The sequence below is a fragment of the Panthera leo genome, chromosome B2 (genome assembly GCF_018350215.1).
Source record: "Panthera leo isolate Ple1 chromosome B2, P.leo_Ple1_pat1.1, whole genome shotgun sequence".
NCBI lineage: Eukaryota > Metazoa > Chordata > Mammalia > Carnivora > Felidae > Panthera > Panthera leo.
In genome coordinates, this window is record NC_056683.1 from 101475955 (window position 1) to 101500905 (window position 24951).

A 24951-nucleotide genomic window follows, 5' to 3' on the forward strand; every position below is an offset into this window, starting at 1 on the left:
TTATTTCATTTTTAAAATTTTAATTTAAATTGTTTGCATTTAATTCACTCTTTTTCTAGTTTTCTAGTTTCTAGTTTCTAGTGAAAACCAGGTCACTGATTTTTAGATCTATCTTCTGACATAAATATGATAACATCTAAATCTTTAAATATACTTTTCAGCATTGCGTTAGCCTTGTTCCACATGTTTTAATATCTTATTTCTCATTACCTTTAATTTCAAAATCTTTTAAATTTCCCTTATTATTTTCTTTTACACCCATGAATTATTTAGAAGAGTATCAATTAATGTCTATTTATTTGTCAATTTTCTGGATGCCTTTCTGTTATATTTCCAGTTTAACTCCACTATTGTTAGAGAACATATTTTTCTATGATTTCAGACATTCTGAATTTAGTGAGACTTGTCCAGGATATGATCTGTCTCGGTAAAATTTCTTTGAGTACTGAAAAGGAATGTGTACTGTTTAGTATTCTAAACTAAATTCTGTTTAGTATTCTAGAAAGATGAATTGGGTCAAGTTGGTTGATAGTATTGCTCACTAAATGCTTACTTAGTTTCAGCCTACTAATTATAAATTACTGAGAGAACATGTGGAAATCTTCAACTATAATAATGGATTTGTCTATTTCTTCTTTTGATTATATCAGGGTTTTTTACATGAATTTTGAAACTCTATTATTTCATGCATACATACTTAGGATATCCATGCTTTTTGAGAATTCACTTTTATTATTTTCTTTATTATTGGAAATATCCCTTGTTCTGAAGTCTACTTTGTATGGTATTAATATAGTCATTCCAGTTTTCCTTTGATTAGCATTTGTGTTTTAACTGATCTACGTTTTTATATTTAAAGTGGCTTTCTTGTAGACAGCATATAATTGGGTCTTGTTTTTTAACAATTTGATAAACTTAGCCTTTCAACTTAAGTTATAACACCATTTACATTTGATGTGATTATCAGTATGGTTGGATTTAAATCCATCACCTTGTTAGATGTTTGTTATTTATCTGTTCTTTGTCTTCCTTTTCTCCTTTCCCTGCCTTCTTTTGAGAATTCAGCAATTTTTACTATTATATTTTATCTCCATTCTTGGCTTATTGATTGATTGATTGCCTTGTGATTGCTTTAGGGTTCACAATATATATCTTTAACTCTTTACAATCTACTTCACATTCTATTTTACTACTGTACATATCAAAACCTTATATCCTCCCCCATCTTTTTTGACAGTGTTGTCATACATTATATTCTATCTATGCTTTGAAACCCCAAAACCACTCTTACTATTTTTCTTTAAACAATTATCTTTAAAGAAACTTTAAAATGAAGAAAATTATTTTGTATTTATTCATATGTTTACCATTTGGGGAGTACTTTTTATTCTCTGTGTAGGTTCAAGTTCCCATTTGATGTTACTTTTACCTGAAGAATGTCCTTTCTGGTAGTACAGATATCACAGTAACAAATTCTCACAACTTTATTTTCTATGTTTGTTTATATTTGTTTCGTATGTTTTTTATTTTATTTTTTTCCACTTGGAAAGATAGTTTTGTGCTATAGAATTCTAGGCTGACGTTTTTCCCTTCTACAATTTACTTTTTATTCATTTATTTTTAAAATTTTTTAATGTTTATTTATCTTTTAAGAGATGGAAAGACAGAGTGTGAGTAGGGAAGGGGCAGAGAGAGAAAGAGGGAGATACAAAATCCGAAGCAGGCTCCAGGCTCTGTGCTGTCAGCACAGAGCCTGATGCAGGGCTCGAACCCACCAGCCATGAGTTCATGACCTGAGCCGAACTCAGATGCTTAACTGACTGAGCCACTCAGGTGCCCCATCCTTTCTATAATTTAAAAGATATTGTTCTATAGTATTCTATCATGCAATGCTTCTTCCCAGATGTCAGATTATTTCTTTCAATGATTTTTCTTTTTTTTTTTCTTTTTTTTAACGTTTTATTTATTTTTGAGACAGAGAGAGAGCATGAACAGGGTAGGGTCAGCAAGAGGGAGACACAGAATCTGAAACAGGCTCCAGACTCTGAGCTGTCAGCACAGAGCCTGATGCGGGGCTCAAACTCACGGACCGTGAGATCATGACCTGAGCCGAAGTCGGCCGCTCAACCGACTGAGCCACCCAGGCGCCCCTCAATGTTTTTTCTTACAAGACATTGCTTTTTTCTCCCTTATATGTCGTGTGCCTTATTCAATGGTTACCTTTGAGATTTTCTCTTTATTACTGGTTTCTAATACTTTCATGGTTGTACAGCTGGCTTGGTTTGCTTGCTTTGTGTTTATCCATATTAGGCTTCATTGAGCTTCTTTGATCTGTGGCTTACAATTTTCATTTAATTCAGAAAATTTTTGGTAAATTTCTGTTTTTATCCTCTCCTTATGGAAAAACTGAAATTATACAACTATTAGACACTTTAATGTTGTCCCATAGATCACTGCGGTTTTTTTTAAATTACTGTTTTTAATTTCTGTGCTTCAGTTCCATATTTTTTATTACTATGTCTTCAATTCAGCAATAATTTCTTATTTGGTACCTAATTGGTTATTTAATCCACCATCAAATTTTATTTTCTGATTTTGTATTTGCAACCTTGAAGATTCCATTTATTTTTTATTTATATTTTCTACTTCTCATTATTTTAAAGTTTTCTCTTAAATCACCAAGCATAACTCAGTTATTTCCAACAACTGTTTTAAAGTTCTTGTTTAGTAATTTCCTCATTTTTTTACATTCCTATATGTTTTTAGTGACTGATGGGGGTAGGGATGTTATAAGTCACATTTTTTCCTTCTTTATGTGTCTAGTAATTATTAAGTGGATGCTTATCATTGGTAATTATATTGCTGAGTGTCGAAATTCAGTTTTATTTCCTTAAAGACTGTTGAATGTTACTTGGGGTAGCAGTTGACTTACTTTCATCCCAGCTTGTTTATAAGCTTTGTTAGGGAGGATCCAGAATAACCTTTATGTGAGGGCTGGTGTAGCCCTAATCCTCAGGCATGGCCTTCTGGGGTCTTTACTAAGCATATGAATTGTTTAGTAAGTTCTTTCAACTTTGGCTGATAAAAATATAAACATCTCCCAGCCCTGTATAAGCTGACAAATGTTCCATTTACATCTTCCAGGTACTTTTTTTGCCTTGCCTCATACAGTTTCTATGTTTACCCTTTAACAAAATATTCAAAGGAACCTTGAAGGAGATAAACATAGCTCTTTTTCTGCATAGCCTTGCTCTTTCCCAGTACCATTTCCTGTATATTCCAGCAGCTTCAGCTCCCTTTTCTGTAATCGCTATTTGTTCAACACAGAGAGACTGCTGTCCTGAGTGTAAGTTCACCTTACTTGGCTAGTCTGACAAGTGCTTCCAGATACAAAAATCAAGCCATCATAGAGCTCACTTCATTGGTTTTCCTTTTGGCATGTATCATAGTTCTGTGAGCCTATTGGCCAATATCTGAAAACAGTAGTAATAGCTTTCTATATTTTGTCCTGTTTTCATACTGGGGAGATAAGTTTGGTACTATTATTCTGACATGGCACAAGTAGAAGTCCTCCCTCAGTGAAGATTTAAAATGTTACATCCTGTGAACAAATAAACAAAATATGTGATATACACTATACTGGAATAATAGTCAGCAATGAAAGAGAATGAAATACTGACAGGTGCTACACCAGGGAACAATCTTGAAAACATTATGCTAAGTAAAAGAAGTCAGACGAAAAATGACATATATTAAATAATGTCATTTATATAAAATGTCCAGAAATAAATATATACAGAGACAAAACAGATTAGCGGTTGTGTAGGGTCAGGGTATAATTGATGGGGAGCATTTGCAAATGGACAATAGGTTTCTTTTTAGGATGATGAAAATATTCTAAGATTAAATTGTGATGATTGTACAACTCAAGAAACATACTAAAACTCATTGAAATTTATAATTTAAATAGATGAGTTTTATGGTATACAAATTATATTTCAATAAAGCACTTAAAAACATTGCATCCTATAGTTATATAGTTATACGCTTGAGAAAATTGAGGGAGAACTTATACCTGCATTTGGGGCAAAGCAGTATGGGATAGACAAGTAGTTGTCCAAAAAAAGCCTCTTGGGAAACAATAAAATATGATCTCAAAACTGTAGAGCAGAATTCGTATGGCCAACTTAGCTGGTAGGATGACAATGGCACTAGTATTGATTGGTAAAACATATTAACATTGTTGGGGATTACCATAAATTACATTATAGTTGGCTGGACTTTTTTATGGTTTGAATTCCATTTTTAATTCCCAAGATGGAATTCCTACTTTTCATGACTGGAGCACAGACACATGACCATTACAAAGGTTTAAAAAATCTATGACAGGGGAGGGGCCTACATGGCAGAGCAGCATGAAACTTTTCTGCTCTCATCCCTGAAATGCAGCTAGATCAACACCAAACCATCTTGCACACCTAGAAAATTGATCTGGGGATTAACACAACAATCTGAATAACTTGAGCCACAGACTTCAGTGGGTACGCAGCACAGAGAGGTGGACTGGGGGAGAGAGAACCCTCGGAGGGTAGGGAGCTGTTTTTGCTTGTGGAGAGAGGATGGAGATGGGGGAGAGTACAAGAAAAGCATTCCCCCTGAAAGCAGCTGGAGAGAAAGGAAAAGAGTGGAAATACCCATATGGGATTGAACAAGAAAAGGAGAAAAGAGAGGGTTTAAATACCATTAGTACTCTATAAACAGGGGAGGGCAGAGTCTGAAACTCCTCAGCTTCATACCTGACAAAGTTCTGGTGAGCAGGGCAGACCCCCAGGAGTAGAGAGCAAGTTCTGAGCGGTCTATGGGCCACACAGGGAGAGGTAGTTCCCTTGCTGAGAGGACATTTAGCAGACACTGTGTGGTCTCCCTATAAGCAAAGGTCACAGCAGACCCCAGAGAACAGCCATGTTTGGTTGGAACAAGGACATTAGGGGTCAGTAAAGCCTGATGCCAGATGTGTTGTGATTTACCATATTCCCTGAAATGCTGCTGTTACACAATCATGCAAATTTTCTGGGACAGGCTGGCACCTGATCACAGTCTCTGGGCATCCAGCAGCACAGTCACACAAATGTTCCCGGAGGTGGGCTGGTGTCTGGCCATAGCTCAGCAAGACCCTTCCCCAGAGCATCAGAGTGGGTCAAAGCTGCAGGCCCTCAGAAGTGAGGGGTTTGAAAACACAGCCCCATGTGAGATGAAATTCAGGAGGGAGGTGCCACCTGACAAGCTGATGGCTTGGTGGTGGACAGCATAGAAGTGGGGAGTGGACAGAAGTTGGAGACAAAGGAGGAGTGCTTATTTGCTGGTTGGCAAGAACACAGAGGACAGATGCTAGAGACTGGGTAGCTAGGTGACACCATTTTCACCTCTCCCTCACATGTGTACAGATGCATACACAGGCCACAACGACCCACCCCAGTAAGCTAAGCACCGCCACAGTGGAGAATGGAGCTCTTACACCAAGCCCTGTCCAAATGCACCAACCACACTCTAGAGGAACACCACAAATCTTTCTGCCTGCTTAGTTTATGGACTATAACATGCTTCATACTTAGATTTCTAGGGGAAACTGGATGTAATTTCAATCATATTTCATTCTGCTCACTGGTCCAGCTATTCAATTTTTTTCTTTTCCTTTCTTATTTTTGAATACAGAAAAAGAAAAAAAATTATTTTTATTTTCTGTTCCTATAAAAAAGGTTTTTTTGCCTTTCAATTTTTTTCTACTATACTTTTTCATTTTCTTGTAAATTTTTATTCTATTTTACTTTCATCATTTCATTTTATTCTATTTTATTATATTCATTTTTTTAAAATTTTCAAACACTTTTGTACGTCCCCCCCCCCTTTTTTTTTCTTTTCTTTCCCTTTTATCTCTATTCTACCAAGCTTCTGTCAATAACCAGACCAAAACACACCTAGGATCTAGCATCCTTTATTTGATTTTTTATGTTGTTTTTAATATTTTAATTTTAATTTTTCTTTTATTATTTTTCTTCCTCCAAAATGATTAAATTAAGGAATTCACCCCAAAAGAAAGAACAGAAAGAAATGACAGCCAAGGATTTAATCAACACAGAATCAAGAAAGATGTCCGAACCAGAATTTAGAATCATAATAAAAATACTAGTTGGGGTTGAAAAAAGCATAGAATCCCTTTCTCTGGAGATAAAGAAGTAAAAGCTAGTCAGGATGAAATAAAAAATGCTATAACAGCTGCAATCTTGAATGGATGCCACAGCAACAAAGATGGATGAAGCAGAGCAGCAAATCAGTGATAGAGAGGACAAACTGATGGAGAATAATGAAGCAGGAGAAAAAGAGGGAAACTAAGGCAAGAGAGCACAATATAAGAATTAGAGAACTAAGTGACTCATTAAAAAGGAATAACATCTGAATCATAGGGGTCCCAGGAGAGGAAGAGAGAGAAAAAGAGATAGAAGGTTTATGTGAGCAAATCATAGTGGAAAAGTTCCCTATCCTGGGGAAAGACACAGACTTCAAAATCCAGGAAGCACAGACAACTCCCATTAGATTCAACAAAAACCGACCATCAACAAGGCATAGCCTAGTCAAATTCACAAAATACACAGACAAAGCAAGAATCATGAAAACAGCAAGGGGGAAAAAAGTTCTTAACCTACACGGGAAGACAGATCAGGTTCACAGCAGACTTATCCACAGAAACTTGGCAGGCTAGAAAGGAGTGACAGGATATATTCAATGTGCTGCATCAGAAAAATATGCCACCAAGAATTCTTTATCCAGCAAGGCTATCATTCAAAATAGAAGGAGAGATAAAGAGTTTCCCAGACAAACAAAAACTAGAGGAATTTGTGACCACTAAACCAGCCTGCAAGATATTTTAAGGAGGACTCTCTGAAAGGAGAAAAGACAAAGCAAAACAAAAAAGACCAAAAGCAACAAAGACTAGAAAGGACCAGAGAACACCACCAGAAACTCCAACTCTGCAAGCAACGCAATGACAATAAATTCATATCTTTCAGTACTACCTTAAATGTCAATGGACTAAACGCTCCAATCAAAAGACATAGGGTGACATAATGGATGAGAAAACAAAATCTATGTGCTGTTTACCAGACGCCCATGTGAGACATAAAGACACCTTCAGACTTAAAGTAAGGGGATAGAGAACCATCTATCATGCTAATGGTCAGCAAAAGAAAGCCAGAGTAGCCATATGTATATCAGACTATCTAGATTTTAAAATAAGGACTCTAACAAGAGATGAAGAAGGGCATTATATCATAATTAAGGAGTCTATTCTCCAAGAATACCTAACAAGTGTAAACATTTATGCCCCCCAACATGAAAGCATACAAATATATAAATCAATTAATTACAGACATAAAGAATCTCATTGACAATAGTACTATAATAGTAGGGGACTTCAACACCCCACTTACAACAATTGACAGATCATCTAAGCAGAAAATCAACAAGAAAATAATAGCTTTGAATGACACACTGGACCAGATGGACTTAACATATATATTCAGAACATTTCATCCTAAAGCAACAGAATACACATTCTTCTTGAGTGCACATGGAACATTCTCCAGAATAGATCACATACTGGGTCACAAATCAGCCCTCAACAAGTACAAAAAGATTGTGATCATACCTGCATATTTTCAGACCACAATGCTATGAAACTCGAAATCAACCACAAGAAAAACTTTGGAAAGACAACAAATACTTGGGAGACTAAGAACATCCTACTAAAGAATGAATGTGATAACCAAGAAGTTAAAGAGGAAATTAAAAAGTTCATGGAAGCCAATGAAAATGAGAACACCACAGCCCAAAACCTCTGGAATGCAGCAAAGGTGGTCATAAGAGGGAAGTATATAACAATCCAGTATATAACTTCCTTCCTAAAGAAGGAAGAAAGGTCTCAAATACACAACCTCACCTTACACCTTACCTTAGAGAGCTGGAAAAAAAAATAGCAAATAAAACCCAAAGCCAGCAAAAGATGGCAAATAATAAAGATCAGAGCAGAAAGCAATGTTATCAAAATAAAACAAACAAAAAACAAAACAAAACAATAAAACAGATCACTGAAACCAGGAGCTGGTTCTTTGAAAGAATTAGTAAAATTGATAAACCCCTAGTCAGTTTGATCAAAAAGAAAAAGGACCGAAATAAATAAAATTAAGAATGAAAGAGGAGAGATCACAACCAACACTGAAGAAGTACAAACAATAATAAGAGAATATTATGAACAAATATATGTCAATAAATTGGGCCACCTGGAAGAAATGTACAAATTCCTAGAAACATATATATTACCAAAACTGAAACAAGAAGAAATAGAAAATTTGAACAGACCCATAACTAGTAAAGAAATCGAATTAGTAGTCAAAACTCTCCTAAAAAATAAGAATCCAGGAGCAAATGGCTTTCCAGGGGAATTCTACCAAACATTTTAAGAACAGTGAGCACCTATTCTTTTGAAGCTCTTCCAAAATATATAAATGGAAGTAAAACTTCCAAACTCATTCTATGAAGCCAGCATTAACTTGATTCCAAAATCAAAGACCCCACTAAAAAGAAAAAGTACAAACCAATTTCCCTGATGAACATGGATGCAAAAATCCTCAACAACATACTAGCTAACCAGATCTAGCAATCCATTAAAAGAATTATTCACCACGACCAAGTGGGATTTATACCTGGGACACAAGGCTGGTTCAATATCCACAAAACAATCAGTGTGACACATCACATCAATGAAAGAAAGAACAAGAACCACATGATCCTCTCAATAGATGCAGAGAAAGCATTTGACAAAATACAGCATCCTTTGTTGATAAACGTCCTCAAGAAAGTAGGGATAGAAGGATCAGACCTCAAGATCATAAAAGCCATATATGCAAAACACACCACAAATATCATCCTCAATGGGGAAAAAGCTGAGAGATTTCCCACTAAGGCCAGGAACACGACAGGGATATCCACTCTCACCACTGTTATTCAACATATATTAGAAATTCTAGCCTCAGCAATCAGGCAACACAAAGCAATAAAAGACATCCAAAGCCGCAAGGAGAAAGTCAAACTTTAACTCTTCACAGATGACATAATATTCCATGTGAAAAACACAAGACTCCACCAAAAAAACTCCTAGAACTATCCACTAATTCAGCCAAGTCCCAGGATATAAAATCAATGCACAGAAAACTGATTGAATTCCTATACACCATTAATGAAGCAACAGAAAGAGAAATCAAGGAATCGATCCCATTTACAGTTGCACCAAAACCATTAAATATCTAGGAATAAACCTAACCAAAGAGATGAAGAATCTATACACTGAAAACTACAGAAAGCTTATGAAAGAAATTAAAGAAGGCACAAAAAAGTGGAAAAATATTCTATGCTCCTGGATTGGAAGAACAAATGTTGTTAAAATGTCAATACTACCCAAAGCAGTCTACACATTAAATTCAATCCTCATCAAAAATAACACCAGCATTCTTCACAGAACAAACAATTCTAAAATTTGTATGGAACCAGAAAAGACCGCAAATAGCCAAAGCAATCCTGAAAAAGAAAACCAAAGCGGGAGGCATCAAAATCCCAGACTTCAAGATATATTACAAAGCTGTAATCATCAAGACAGTATGGTACTGGCACAAGGACAGACACACATAGATCAATGGAACAGAATAGAGAACCCAGAAATGGACCCACAAATGTATGGCCAACTAATCTTTGACAAAGCAAGAAAGAATATCCAGTGGAAAACGGCAGTCTCTTCAGCAAATGGTGTCGGTAAAACTGGACAGTAACATGCAGAAGAGTGAACCTGTACCACATTCTTACACCTTACACAAAAATAATCTCAAATGGATGAAAGACCTAAATGTAAGACATGAAACCATCCAAATCCTACAGGACATAGCAGACAACAACCTCTTTGATCTTGGCCACAGCAACTTCTTATTCAACATGTCTCTGGAGGCAAGGTAAGTAAACAAAAGCAAAAACGAAGTATTAGGACCTCATCAAGATAAAAAGTCTGCACAGTGAAGGAAACAATCAGCAAAACTAAAAGGTTACCAATGGAATGGGAGAAGATATTTGCAAAAGACGTATCAGATAAAGGTTTAGTATCCAGTGTGTCATTTGATAAAGAACTTATCAAACTCAACACCCAAAAAACAAATAATCCAGAGAAGAAATGGGCAAAAGACATGAATGGACACTTTTCCAAAGAAGACATCCAGATGGCTAACAGACATATGAAAAAAAGCTCAACATCACTCATCATCAGGGAAATACAAATCAAAACCACAGTGGGATACCACCTCACAACTGTCAGAATGGCTAAAATTAATAACTCAGGCAACAATAGATGTTGGTGAGGATGCACAGACAGAGGATCTCTTTTCACTGCTGGTAGCAATGCAAACTGGTGCAGCACTCTGGAAAACAGTATGGAGGTTCCTCAAAAAAAATTAAAAATAGAAGTACCCTATGACTCAGCAATTATACTACTATGCATTTATCTAAGGGATACAGGTGTGCTGTTTCAAAGAAGCATGTGCACCCCAATGTTTATAGCAGTGCTATTGACAATAACCAAAGTATGGAAATAGCCCAATGTCCATCGATGGATGAATGGAAAAAGAAGATGTGGTAGATATACACAATGGAGTATTACTCGGCAATCATAAAAAATGAAATCTTGCCATTTGCAACAATGTGGATGGAACTAGAGGGTACTATGCTGAGTGAAATTAGTCAGAGAAAGACAAATATTGTGTGACTTCACTCATATGTGGAATTTAAGATACAAAATAGATGAACATAAGGGAAAGGAAGCAAAAATAATATGAAAACAGGGAGGGGGACAAAACATAAAAGTAGGTGAGGGGATGGGCTATATGTGTAAGGGGCATTAAGGAAGACATTGGTTGGGATGAGCACCGGGTGTTATATGTAGGAGATGAATCACTAGAATCTACTCCTGAAATCATTCTTGCACTATATGCTAATTAACTTGGATACAAATTTTTTAAAAACCTGCTGAACACAACAGTAAAAGCAAAATAAAATTCTATATAAATGTGAAAAAAAACAAAGTAAAAATATATGAAAAATCAGGAGCTAACTATAGCAAAGTTATAGTTCTCATAGCTATAATAAGAGATGGCTGCTTCATTTTAAAAAAGACACTTAGAAACTACTCATAATTTAGGTCATTTTGGAGACTTCTTTAAAGATTCTAATTTTATTAAATCAATATCAAGTCTCTACTAACAAAAATATTTTCTTGGTATACATTTCTGAAATTGCTACCAACCCTTGTTTCATATAATATGGAGAAATTCTCAGCACTCATAAATAGCTTGGGGCTTTTTGAGAGGCAGGTGAATATGTGTATTGTTCAGTATTGCAAAACTGCATTATTAGTGGTACTATAGTGTACCAGGAAATTCCGTACCATCAAAATTCACATCTTTGTACATCCTATGCAATAATGTTCAAAGATTAATAGTTTTTACTTAAGTGGTAGAAATTGTGTGTTGGATAGTTCTTTGGATAAGAAGAATAAAAATGACTTGCTAAAGAAAACCTATAAATTAAAATCTATTTGGTCAAAAAGTTAAACAGTTAGATGGAGTTTTATGTTCAACCATATTGATGTTTTGAAATTCAATTAAGATTTAGTTTGAATAAGGATAATTATTTCATGGTTCATAACGAAAACATACTAGAATTGAAAACAAATAGCTGATTCTGTTGACAGACTCATGGTATTAGATCATCCTTTAAGAGACAAAATTATGGCTGAATATGTTGAAAATATGTTTTGTTCGCTATTTCAGTTTTTCACCCTGTGTAACATATTGCTTTTCCTGCTGTTGTTTGCAACCTTTTTACAGTTGGCAAAAATACATACATTAAATCTATTTTGATTATTATGGGCATCCCACTGTGCAGCTCCCATTACAACGGTGTCTGTTAAGTAGTGCTTTATTGCCCAACCTACCATGCTTTTGTAATGTATGTTATAAGTGCCACCTCTTTCCAGCACTTTGAGGATCTATAATTACCAGAGGAGGCAAGTGTATGATGTTTGCAAATTTACACAGAAGCTTAAACAGCAATACTGGCTGCTAGATGGCAATAACAGAATTTGTGCCTGGGGATCCTGCTAAAAACTGGTAATTTCAGTTCAATATTTCTTAATTTCCAGGGAACCATTTGAATATAGACCTCTGGGCAACCACCACCACACTCATTGGAAAGAGACATGATTGCAACACTGACAAATGCAACAAAATCCTCTCACTGCATTCTTTCTTATAATATTGCTCTACATGAAGCACGGTAGTGGGTAATGGAATACAGGACTCCGTTTCTTTTTGCTTTGACAATGTGTCGGGTTTTTTTGTAACTTACGACAATACCCCTCTCCAAAACAATTATACAGCATAAGTTTGAATTTAAAAAAGTTAAAGTAATAGGGACAGGCATTGTTTTCCTCTTTATATAACCTACTATCCACTTGTATCTTTCTCATTATTCCAATTTGCTTTGTTTACACACCATGAAAAAGTTATTCAATTATATTTCAGTTAACTAATATAAAAAAAATCAAGGTCCTAGAAACAGAAGCAAGGTGACTAAGGATATGGTTAGGCAAGAAGGATATTTTGGTCACAGTGAACCAAATGTAGCATAAGAAGCACAATATGGAAGGGCTCTTGGAGGGCTCAGTAGGTTAAGCACCCAACTCTTAGTTTTGGCTCAGGTCATGATCTCACGATTCATGGGTTCCAGCCCAGCCTCAAGCACCACCCCGTTGGCTCCCCCTTTGAGCCCCTACCACATCGAGCCCCGCATCAAGCCCCTGAGTGGAGCTCGGTATCAGAAGTCTCAAGTCCATACTGACAGTGTGAAGCCTGCTTGAGAGTCTCTCTCTGTTCTTCTTTCTGCCCCTCCCCCATGTGCTGTCTCTCTGAAGATAAATAAAACTTAAAAAAAATAATGAAAAAATTATTTTTAAAAAATAAAAAAGCCCAATATGGAAAGATCAGTACATAGGGTTCTAGATCACGGCAGCCAATATACGGGGTTCTAGGTCATAGTAGCAAAACTTGTAGTGAACCATCCTGATACAGAAGTCAAATTTGCCCAGTGCTAATTTCAAGTCCATATACATATCAGCAGAATAGAAATGAACTAGCTGAGAGTTTACAAAACTAATGGAGAAACTATACTTATGACCAAAGAACCTTTTGAATAAGGCAATATTTAATCAAATGCCAAATAATGAACTACAAAAGGAGCAGGAGTGGTCACTATGAGGTAAAACAATTTATTAAAGTTGTGGGTTAAAGCATTTGAGAAAAAAAAATCACATAAATGGATAAACTTGAAGTGGAAAGGGGGAGAATTGATAAGGATATTCCAGGAAGTAGAGAATGAAAGCATAAAGAGAGTCTAATATAGCTGAATAATATGGTAGATGTTTGCTCGTCTATTGACTAGATACAGACAATAATAAAACCACATTTTATACAGTACTTTACAATTCACAGGATGCGAGCTCATTCTTGATTCACCTAATGACTTCTTGACATGAGGTCAGTGGGTATTTCTAATTTTCAGAAGAAACTAAAAGTTCAGACTAGTTAAAAACTATAGTGGTGAGTGCCCAGCAGAGACGATATTAGAACTTCAGTTCCCTAAATCCAATCCAATGCTTTTTACTCATCAATACATCAAATTAAAACTTTTGTTTTAAAGGGAAGGTGTCCTGAATTACATTTTAGATCCATGTTTGAAGAGAAGTATCCAAATTTAACCATGGCAATTCTGGCCTTTGGACATATTTTCATCAACTGCCACTTCACCATGCTGAGGCTTTGCAGGCCGAAAGGCAAAAGAAGTGAGAAGGGGGTCCAGGAGCAGGCGGAAACTGGAAGAGCAATGCCCTTCCCGGTCTTCGGAGCCTCGGGCTAAAATCTATCTGACCAGTTTGCCTTGGATTGTCCACATCCCATCTATAAAAAATGACTTTTTCATCTGACTAAAAAAGACCTCCTTCCTTTGGAGATGCTCCATGCAGTTTCAAATGTTCTATTGAAAGAATAAGAACTCTTGTTATTTTTTAATAGTGTCACCTATGTTAGAAGCCTAGAAGTTAACCATAGAATGCATTTCCTATTTTCACTCTTTGTTCAGAGATCAAGTTGATGACCAGATTTGATGGTTATCAGTGATGTGCATCAGCTCATAAGTAACCCGTTGGTGTGTGTACGTGGGGAATTCTAACATACGGACCTTTCAACGTGGATCTGTGTTACAAACATGTCATCATCTCACCATCCACAATTTCAGAGGCTCAGATGGCTATAATTGCAGAGAAGAAAATGAGTAATCTCTAGCCTATTTTAGAAACAGGAGACCAGATGATTCCCTTTCCATAAAGGACTAAGATTTCAGCCAGTACTGACTCTGAGTCTGATAAGAATGTAGTAGTTTCTGTGGATGAAATCTGAACTGAGGCAAGCAATGTTACCTTCATTTCTGAAAATTATCTACATCCAGTGCAGCAATCACCTAGTAGGTCCATACTCCCAATAAGAGGATTGCAAATGGAAGAGTTTCTTCTTTCTTCAGTTACCCCTCCTAATTCTATCTTAAAGTGCATCTTGAATCTGAATGAGCCCCAGACAAACCTCACATACAACAGAACAGAAGAATTCAAACCAATGCATTTATTATGCTCAGATATCACAGCTGACTCCCAGTGCTGCCAAATCCAGCCTGGTTTGCTCGAACTGTGTGTGGTTTTCATAAGCATTGATTGCAGCCAAAATGCCGTTTTGTGAGTTGAATTTGTATCCAATTGCCAAGTGACCAATGTTAACTTTGCATCCATATGAGGGTTTATTAGACTTATTTTATGACTTTCTGCTTACTAGCTTATTTGGTTCTGCAAAAATTTCACACAAACAGGAAAATTTCCTTTCAAATTACTGTCAGCGAAGACAACGTTTTGTTTGTTTTCATGAATCCTGAGCAGTTAGAACACAATTGCATACCAAAAGCCAAATAATACAAATCAATCCCTCCAGATATTTGGGAATATGAAAACGTAATTTTTATCTATAAAGAGAATTGTGTTTTGCATCTTTAGCCATAAAACCACTGAAATAATTACTAGCAGTGGAGGCCTGTAAAAAATAATGAGTTTTTCACATACTGTATTGTAGAATAGATAAAAATAGAGTCCGAGGCTCAGAGGAATTTAGGAGCATAAAGTTCTGCATGTAGATGCATGTGGAAACAATGCAGGACTTAAGCACAGTAACAGAACTCACCTCTAATTGAAGATGCTCCCTAAGGAGATTGTTACTGTGAGATCTCTCAAGAGGGTTTCTAAAAACAATTTGAGACTTGGGCATCTGGCTAGCATTCTACAGTAACAGCTTTTCACTGAAATCCAGTCTTACTGCTATCTATTCATATTTTTTAGAAGGGAAATGGAAAGCTTAAGAAAGAAAACAGGAAAAAAATAGAATTAATGGTGTGAATGAGGCTCTCTCCTTTAAGATTTGAATCTGTTTTGAGTAGAAATGTTATCCCTGTGATTGGCCCTCTCCTTGTTGTCAGCCTCTGCTAGGAGAGTGGAAGGAGACAAGGAAGAAAATCTGAAGTAGCCTCATCTTTTGGGTTTTTGCTCTAGAAGAAAGTGTTCCCCATGGGAGGGATGGTAAATCTCACCCCTGTGGTCAGTCCTCTCCTTGTTGTCAGTCTCTGCTAAGAGAGTGAAAAGAAGAGAGGAGGGGAATCTGAAGCAGACTCATCTTATGGGTCCTTGCTCTAGAAGAAAGTGTTCCCCATGGGAGGGATGGTGGCAGATGTCCATGCTGTCAGACTTGGTGAAATATAGGAGGAAAGACTCCAGTATGCAATCTCCAAAGCCAATTTAGAAAACAGAAGGAAATAATTAAATTGACTTAAAAACAAAACCTCAGGACTTATATACATTGCTGGGTATTTGGCAAGGTTGCCTGTATCACAAAGGCAGTGGCAGAAGGAAACAAACACTTTAGTCTGTCACTAACCAATAAATTTACATCTCATGGATATCTTCCCAATTCTGTTAGAATTTTCATGTTTGTTTTTTACTGATGTAATAGCAGTGTTGTCCATGATACTCTGGAGCTCTTGATATTTGTGTTTCCATGTAGAAACTATCAGCACACAAAGTAGTCAGTCCAGACCCAACTACTTTCAAAATCCCAAACAGTACACTGAAAAACACTGTAAGTTTTCAGACCCTCTAAATTTAATTTATTATCATACTAGGGTGTACTGGTGGTTCCAAATGCATTACTGCTATCAAAACTGAGCACTGAAATTTAAAAACACACACTTTCAGTACATCCATATTTAATGTTATTGATCACTAATTTTAGTGATACTTAACATCAAAAATACTTTAAAATTTAATTTTAAAATATCACAATAACAACTTGATGAGTTATAAAGATTCGTTTTCACAGGGGTATTTTATTCAAACTAATCCTAGGATCTAAATTCCAGAAAAATATTTGTGTTTTTTCCGGAAAAGTTTTTTTTTTAGAAAACCTAAATGATCCTAGTATAGTATTTAATAATACCTCTAAGTGAATTGTATTTAATACCTTAAGTTTATCTAATAAGTTAAAATATATAACAAAATTATTATCAGAATGTTGTCTTAGGGAGCATGGGCACATTTGTAATAACTTTAACATGTTGAACAAAAAAAGACCAAACAATGTTGAGGATGTAGTTTATCTTGGTAAACACACTGATTGCTGTGTAAGAAGATTATTCATTTCACCTTTATATATAGTTAACAAAACTACACATCAACAGCTTCTAGAAAAAGAGTCCCAGTGCATTCATTTGTTTATTAATACACATATTGGATGCCAAGCATATCCCAAACTCTGTGCTAGCAAGTAAGAATAAAAAATGAACAAGAAGCATGCCCTAACATTCTACTAGGCAGCCAGCCATGTAAGTAAACAATAATAATATAATGTGATAAGTACCATGATCCTGTTCTACAGCAAACTCAAGTTCATTCCTGCCTTGCATTATACCGGGACTGTGCTTCTGCCTGGAACACCTTTACCAAGCTTACTACATGGTCTGATCCCACACATCATTCAGCGTACTTTGATTCATCCTTCACAGAGATATGTTTTACTTCCTACATAGCACTCACCACCTCCTGGAGCTGTATCTTTGATTTGTTTTTTCTATCTTTCCCATTCGACACATGCTCCATGTAGGCAGGAATTTTGTCTTGTTCATGTCTATACTCCTAATTCCCAGAGAACAGTCTGGCATACAGTAGGGGCTTAATAAATAGTTGTTGAGTGAGTCAAAAAAAATGTAGAAACTATAATAATGACCAAAAAGGAGTTTTGCTTTCTTTAACACCATCATTTCTGTCACACCCGTATCATTATGAACAGGTCATAACAGCAAGGCAGACTTAAGAATGAAAGAGAATAAAAAAACATTGAGGGTCTATTGAACAGATCAATTATTAAGGGAAGGCAGTATCCTTTATAAGATATTCGCTTTCTTTCTTGCTTAGTTAATTAAGCCCAGGGTCTCCCATGGTCATTTACCCAGTAACTCAAGAGCTCAGTTTCCACAGCATGTTTTTCTACCAGGAACAGCTTCACTGGACTTTCTTGTGATGAGGATAGTCCTCAAAGCTGGCCTCCCTAGTTTCTAAAGAAACTGTGGTGCTTATTAACGTAGATTAGGAGGAGAATAATTTAACATATAACCAATGATGCATTTGTTTTTTTTTTTTCTTTTCAATACAGAACTTTCTGAAGGATGACATTTATATCTTTCCATTAGGAGTCTCCAGCCCTCCTCATCTTCTGTCCTAAAAGCCAAATTCCATTCCTATCAGGAGTATTTCTTGGTTTGATCATCCTGATTAGGCAGAGCCTAGATTGCACAGGGATAGAAGCCTGTCTTCTTGAATCATACCACTGGGATATGATCTAGGGTAAGTCACTTTTCCTCTCTGAGCCTCAGTATAATCAGGGGCAAAATTAAAACAATAATATCACCCTGTAGTGTTATAGCAAGGATTAAATGTGAGATCTATGAAATATACTTGGCAAAGAGGTAGGCCCTTGTAAATAATAAATTAATGGTAATTCTTATAGGCAGTACTATCGCCTTTTCATTATAATCTCCTTTTTCATTATAATACAAAATTCTACTAAATTTCTACCATTAGCTATTTATATTATGTACTTTGGAAAAGAATACTGCAAAAGATGGTTGCTATTCTAGCACTTGTGAGCTCAGTTCAGGATCCAGCCGGGCGTGGGGGTGGAGGCTCAATGGGGAGACTAATGAGAATAGTCACATTTCTCCCATAATTTTTTTTTTTTGCATTTCCTGAAAAAACAAAAATATGTCCCAATGTATTTCATTTCCATAGAATTTTTGTGAGGTAGATAGGCCAATGTGAATGCTCTTATTTTTGTGATAGGTGTGTTTAACACACTAAACTGTCCTGTATGTTCATGGCAAAGTTGTCTAAGAAGAGAAACATGCCATCATGGCATCATGATTAAGAGCAGCTGGAACTTTACAGTCAGGCAGACATGGGTTCAAACTCTACAACCTGCATTACTTAACTTTTCTGTTTCCTCATAAAGCAGTTGTGGGTAGCAAATCACACAGTACAGATAAAGTGATTAACAGGACACCTGGCACATAGATAGTGTTCAATATGTCTTAGTCTGTATCATCATTACCAAGCAGCATCTTAAATTCTCTCCAGTCATGATGCTAAGACAACCATGACATAGAAAATTTACCAGACTTTTTCTGCAGCCATAGAATTATAGTCTCATTCACAGGGAAGTTAAAATTGAGATCATGTACACACACACACACACACACACACACACACACACACTATTGCTCGAGAAATGGAATTTAGGTATTCTAGATGCCACTATGTATATGATTTTAACATATCATTTTTTATTAGTGCCAAATTAGTGAAATCTATAGAATACCATCCGTCAAGAGATAAAAGAGTACCACTCTTGACTGGTAGAACAGCCCGTGACTTATTTACACTGTACCTGTGTGACTGGCAGGAATGCATTCTCTCTGACTTTGGCTTTCAGGGCAATGTCTGATTTTTTCCGTGATTGATGGGTGGTATATAACTCCACTTTCTCAGTAACCCCAAAATTGCACCTCATTGTCCCCTACTCAGGTATTAGTAGAAATGATCACTTTTCCAGAACCTCAAACTAGAAAGGCATTCCCCAAGGCTCCACCACAAACTAGAAGTTTCCCTCTCCATGTGCATCTGCCAATTAGGCTCTCAGCCAATTACAATTCACTGAGGGTTTCAGGCTTGAGGGTTCTAAGTGGATTTTAAATTTAATCCGAGGACAATTATCACCGTATAATGCTCCTTTAATTTCTGGATTTGGCAGCACCGATGAAAATGTGTCTTATTTATTAGCCCTTTCATTTCCAGCATAAGCCAGGACTAGCTCTATAATACTTGTGAAGTTGATGAAATTTGTCTAAGAGCCTCTGTCCTCACCTCCATTCTAGCACATATTTCTACAGTCTGGAACAGGCCCTGTTCCAGGATCCTCAGGTCTCCTCTATATGCAACATGGAGACTCGGAGAATACCACCCAAAATCAGCATATCACCAATTTCTTTCCTAAGGGCTCTTCCCTTTGGATTCTATGTGGAGTGGTTATCCTCAGAGAAACTCACTTCTTAATTTTTCATTAGTGCATTTATCCACTCAATATCCATCTATTGGGTACTTATAATGGGCCAGGAGAAAAGACATGAAGCTAGTTTCTATCTTGGAGAAGTTCATACAATGAAGATGCATGTAAGGAGATGACTAGATTAACTGGGCACCTTCTGTCTTGCCCTACTTCTGTCTCTCTGGAAGCTGAACTCTGCGCTATGATGAAACCTCAAAATAGATCTAACTCATCAGAACACCATAACAAATTAATTGTGTAGCAAATAACTATATTAGGTATATATTTAGTGAACCACAACAGTTATCTGAAAATTTTACAATCTGATTTTCCTAAAATTTGAAATTGTCTAGTCATATCCAATCCTTAGATAACAATTAAACAAACACCCATGTGCCCACCACCCAGCCTGAGAAATAAAACAGTTCAGGTTTAATTGATGTCCCTGACATATACTTGCTACAAGATTTCCCCAGCTTCTGCCCCAGGGTTGAAAACTACCCTGTACTTGGTGTTTACTATTCCCATGAGCATTTTAATATTATATCTACATTTCATGTACCCTTGCACAGCATCAGGAAATATTTTACATGGTTTTTAATTTTAATAAGTGGATTTGAACCGTACTTATTCACCTCCTGCTTGCTTTTTGTTTCAACAACACGTTTTTAATATTTATTCATACTGATACTTGTAGTTCATTCTTTGTATGAATACAACACAATTTAATTATGTACTATACAGTAAAGGAGTAACTCACCAAGTCTGGGTTGTCCACACCCTGTACATTGCAAAGAAAGATTTTGTTTGTGCCCAGCTCCCGGGATGTAAACTCTAAGCCCATGGAGCATCCAGCCTGATAATAGTGTCTTTGTTTACCCAAGGTTCTACCAGACAGTCTATGCTAACAATGTGATTTATGGTGGAGGAGACAGACCTCTGGAGGGTCTTCGAGAATAAGGTAAGCTATAATCAGCCATACAGGCAGTCAGCATAATTTGGGTAACCAGCCCCCAAAAAAATCTTGGACAGCAAGACTCAGGTGAGCTTCCCCAGTTTACAGTACTTCATGTATTGTGCTGTGTTGCCACACATTGTGTGACAATGTGCTGTATATGTACTCTTCTAGGAAAGGACAACTGAAAGCTCATGCCTGGAGTCTCCTTGATTCTGCTCTATGTGACTTTTTCAGTTGCTGATTTTAATCTGCATTCTTTCACTGTAATAAGCCATATCCATGAGTATAATCATTTTGCCACGTTCTGTGAGCCCATCTTGTAAATCATTAAACCTGAGAGTGGTCCTGGGACCTCCAAATACATACACTTCCCTATTGATTGATGCTGTTTCCAGAATTTTGCTATTGCATGCAATGCTTATGATGAACAATTTGCTCATATGTGAGTGAAATTCCTTGTCATAGGAACTGGGTTCTAAAATTGTGACGTGGTCTCTGAAGCAGGTATAGCATTTCACATTTCCACCACCCACCTAAGAATCCCCATCACTCCTATTTTCACTGACACTTGGCACTGCTAGACTTTTTAGTTTTTGGAACTCTAATATTGTGAGATTATATTTCCTTATTTTTAATTTGCATTTTCATGGTGATTCATGAGGCTGAACATCTTTGTGTAATTTGAGGTTTTCTTTTCTGTCAATGGCCTATGTATATACATTTTGCACTTTTCCATTGTGTCTCTCTGTATTATTTGTAGAGGCTCTTGATGTATTTGGAAATAATTATTTAAGGATTATGAGTATGGCAAGTATACGCTACTGTGGCTGATCATTTTTTACTTTGTCTATAAAGTTTGTCCTATAAAACTTTAAAGATTCAGCATAGTAAATTTTATCATTCTTTTTCTTTATGATTTCTACTTTCTGTATCTTGTTTGAGATTTTCCCCTAGCTCACTGTCATAAAGATAACCTCCTATATTTTCTCCTAAATGCTTTAAAATTTTTCTTTTCACATTTAGGTATTTTATCTCTCTTTAATATATTTTTGTGCATGGTCTAAAAGAGGAAACAGTTTTTCCCATATAATCAATTTTCCCCACAGTCCCCACAGCAGTTTTGTATAAGCAGTATACCTCCCCCCCCACCCGCCATTTTTAAAAATGTTTCCTATGTAGACCAAGTTTCCATAAGTTCATGATCTCTTCCATTTCTTGCTTGTCTATTATCCATTCATCTTTATGTCTATTCTTATACTCAACAGCATGTCTATTAATTCCTATAGCTATATTTTAAAGTTTGACCTAATGACTAATATCTTGGTATCTGATGGAGAGTGCCCTCACCATCTTGTTCTTCCACAAAATTATTTTAATTCAAGGTAAACTTTTAAATTTTCACAAAACACTTGAGATTTCAACCAAAGTAGCATTGTGTATATGTGCGTGTGCGTGTGTGTGCATGTGTGTGTGTGTGTGTATAATTATCGGAAGTGTATGTACGCATTGGCAATATTTAGTCTTCCTATTCATGCCGTGGTGATTCCCTACATTTATGTCATATTTAATATATTTCCATAAAATTTCATCCCTTTCTTCATGAAGTTTTACATACATTTTGTTACACCATTTCTAGATACCTTTATATGTTTGCAATATTGAAAAATACTTGCTAGTATATAGGAATACAATTTATTGAAATATTTATCAGAAACCTTGATGAATACTCATCAATTCTCATAATTTTCTTCTCCACTATTTCATATACTCTTTGTAGACAAATATATTATAAGCAAATAATGGCAATTTTGTCTTACATTCTCTTATTTTCCCCAAGCTAGCCTAAATCTGACTCTGACACTCCATTCTGCTGAAATGATGGGAAATTCTACTTCAGTGGTTATAGGTCATTGCCCCCTCACACTCACACATCCCAGATTATGCCATGGCCCAGAATCTTGTATATCACCAAAGATCAGGGAGGTTCCGTCAGTCAATAGCTAAAGGTCTACACTAGCTACCGCTGATACAATAGACTCCATGTCCGAAGACACAGAGTTGCTTTAGGTCTGGTGGCTTTGATGCTTCTGTGATAGAAGATATCACATGCTAGAGATACAGAGATCTTTGCCAAACCTGGGAGCCTTCCACAGGCCCCACATGTAACCATCTTCTCTGAGATCTTGATCTCTCTCAAACTACTGCCACAGTTCCACATGGACAAGCAGGGTGGGAGTTTGCCACCAATTCCTCCACTACCAATTAGCCCTTTAAAAACAATCAAAAGTTCCATCTACCTGAGTGGAACTAAATACACAAATTAAAATCTTAATAAATTACCCATGTGCTAAAATCACCTTTAAACAGGTTGTTCTTTCTGCCAAGTTTCTATTTATTGCCAGGGGCTGGGTATTTACCTCTTGGCACCCAACTTTCCTGCCACCTTTTAACCTCAAATGTACACATACACTAGTAATTTGGCCCATTTGGCTCCAGCCTCCTCCAGCCACACATTTAATCTTTGCTTTCCTAAAGCCTTGTCTAAAACAAAAATTTAATACTACCTTTTCTGTTTTGCTTTCTTACTCCCAACACCTCATTTGATCAGCAAAGAGCCCTTTTCAGGAATCTTCAATAAGGAATAATTTTCTCTCATTGTTTCCCAGTCAGGAGGACATTTAGCACACATTCAGTAGTTACTAACCTAGAAGGCCATACAGAATTCTGCAGAGTGCTAGCCCACTTGTATGAATCAAGGAAGGACCAAACAAAGAGAGAAGACAACTAGAGCAGAAAGGGTAGACTGTCAAGTGAAGGAAACCGAAGGCAAGGGGGCATCTCTAGCAGGATTCATCTGTGTAAAGGGACAGAGTCTTGATATACTATAGCCCATATTTTAAAAATGCAAAAGAGTAATCTATGCCTTTTAGCAAAAACAGAAAGGAAAGGGTAGGAACTTGGGCTAAAGAATTAGGATTATTAGATAAGAAAGAGTCTTTCAATTCATATCAAATAATATATATATCATCTTATAAGTACTAGGATCCACTGAAGATAAATTTGAGTGGAGGAAAAAGGAAATGGCCATGTTTGTTTCCTTAACTGATGATGTCATGTTAATGACTGATACTAACTTAATACTTCTTAAATTTTTTGCATTTTAATTTTTTTAATGTTTCTTTGTGAGAGAGAGACAGAGAGACAGAGCACGAGGGAGGAAGGGGCAGAGAGAGAGAGAGTGAGACAGAATCTGAAGCAAGCTCCAGGCTCTGAGCTGTCAGCACAGAGCAGGGCTCGAACCCACGAAGGCGAGATCATGCCCTGAGCCGAAGTCAGATGTTCAACCGACTGAGCCACCCAGACACCCCATTAATTTTTTTTGCATTTTAAAAGAATATGTTATATCACTAGGGGATTGAAAACTTAAAACAAAGAGATAACCACTACATAACTATTAGAATGGCTAAAATCTAAAAAACTGACGCTACCAAATGCTGATGAGGCTGTGAAGCCACAGGAAACCTCATCCATTGCTGGTGAAATACAAAATGGTACAATCTTTTCGGAAGACCGTCTGGCAGTTTATCACAAAGTTAAATACAGTCTTATGGCACAACTCTACTCATTTTCTCAAATGAGATAAAAATCAATATATATACACATAAAACCTGCATAGGAATGTTTATAGTATCTTTACTTATACAGCTGACCCATGAACAACATGGGTCTGAACTGCATGGGTCCATTTACACATGGATTTTTTACAGTACAGTACTATAAATGTATTTTCTCTTCCTGATGATTTCCTTAATAACATTTTTTCTATAGCTTACTCTATCATAAGAATGAGGTATATAATACATATAATATACAAAATATGTGTTAATTAACTGTTTATGTTATTGGTAAGGTTTCCAGTCCACAGTAAGCTATCAGTAGTTAACTTTTTGGGAAGTAAAAAATTATATGTGGATTTTCAACTGTGGTGGGGAATCTGCTAATCTTTGCGTTGTTCTAATGTCAACTGTAATTGTCAAAACTGGAACAAACTAAGGTGTCCCTCAATAAGTTAATGAAAATAATAATAATAATAATAATAATAAT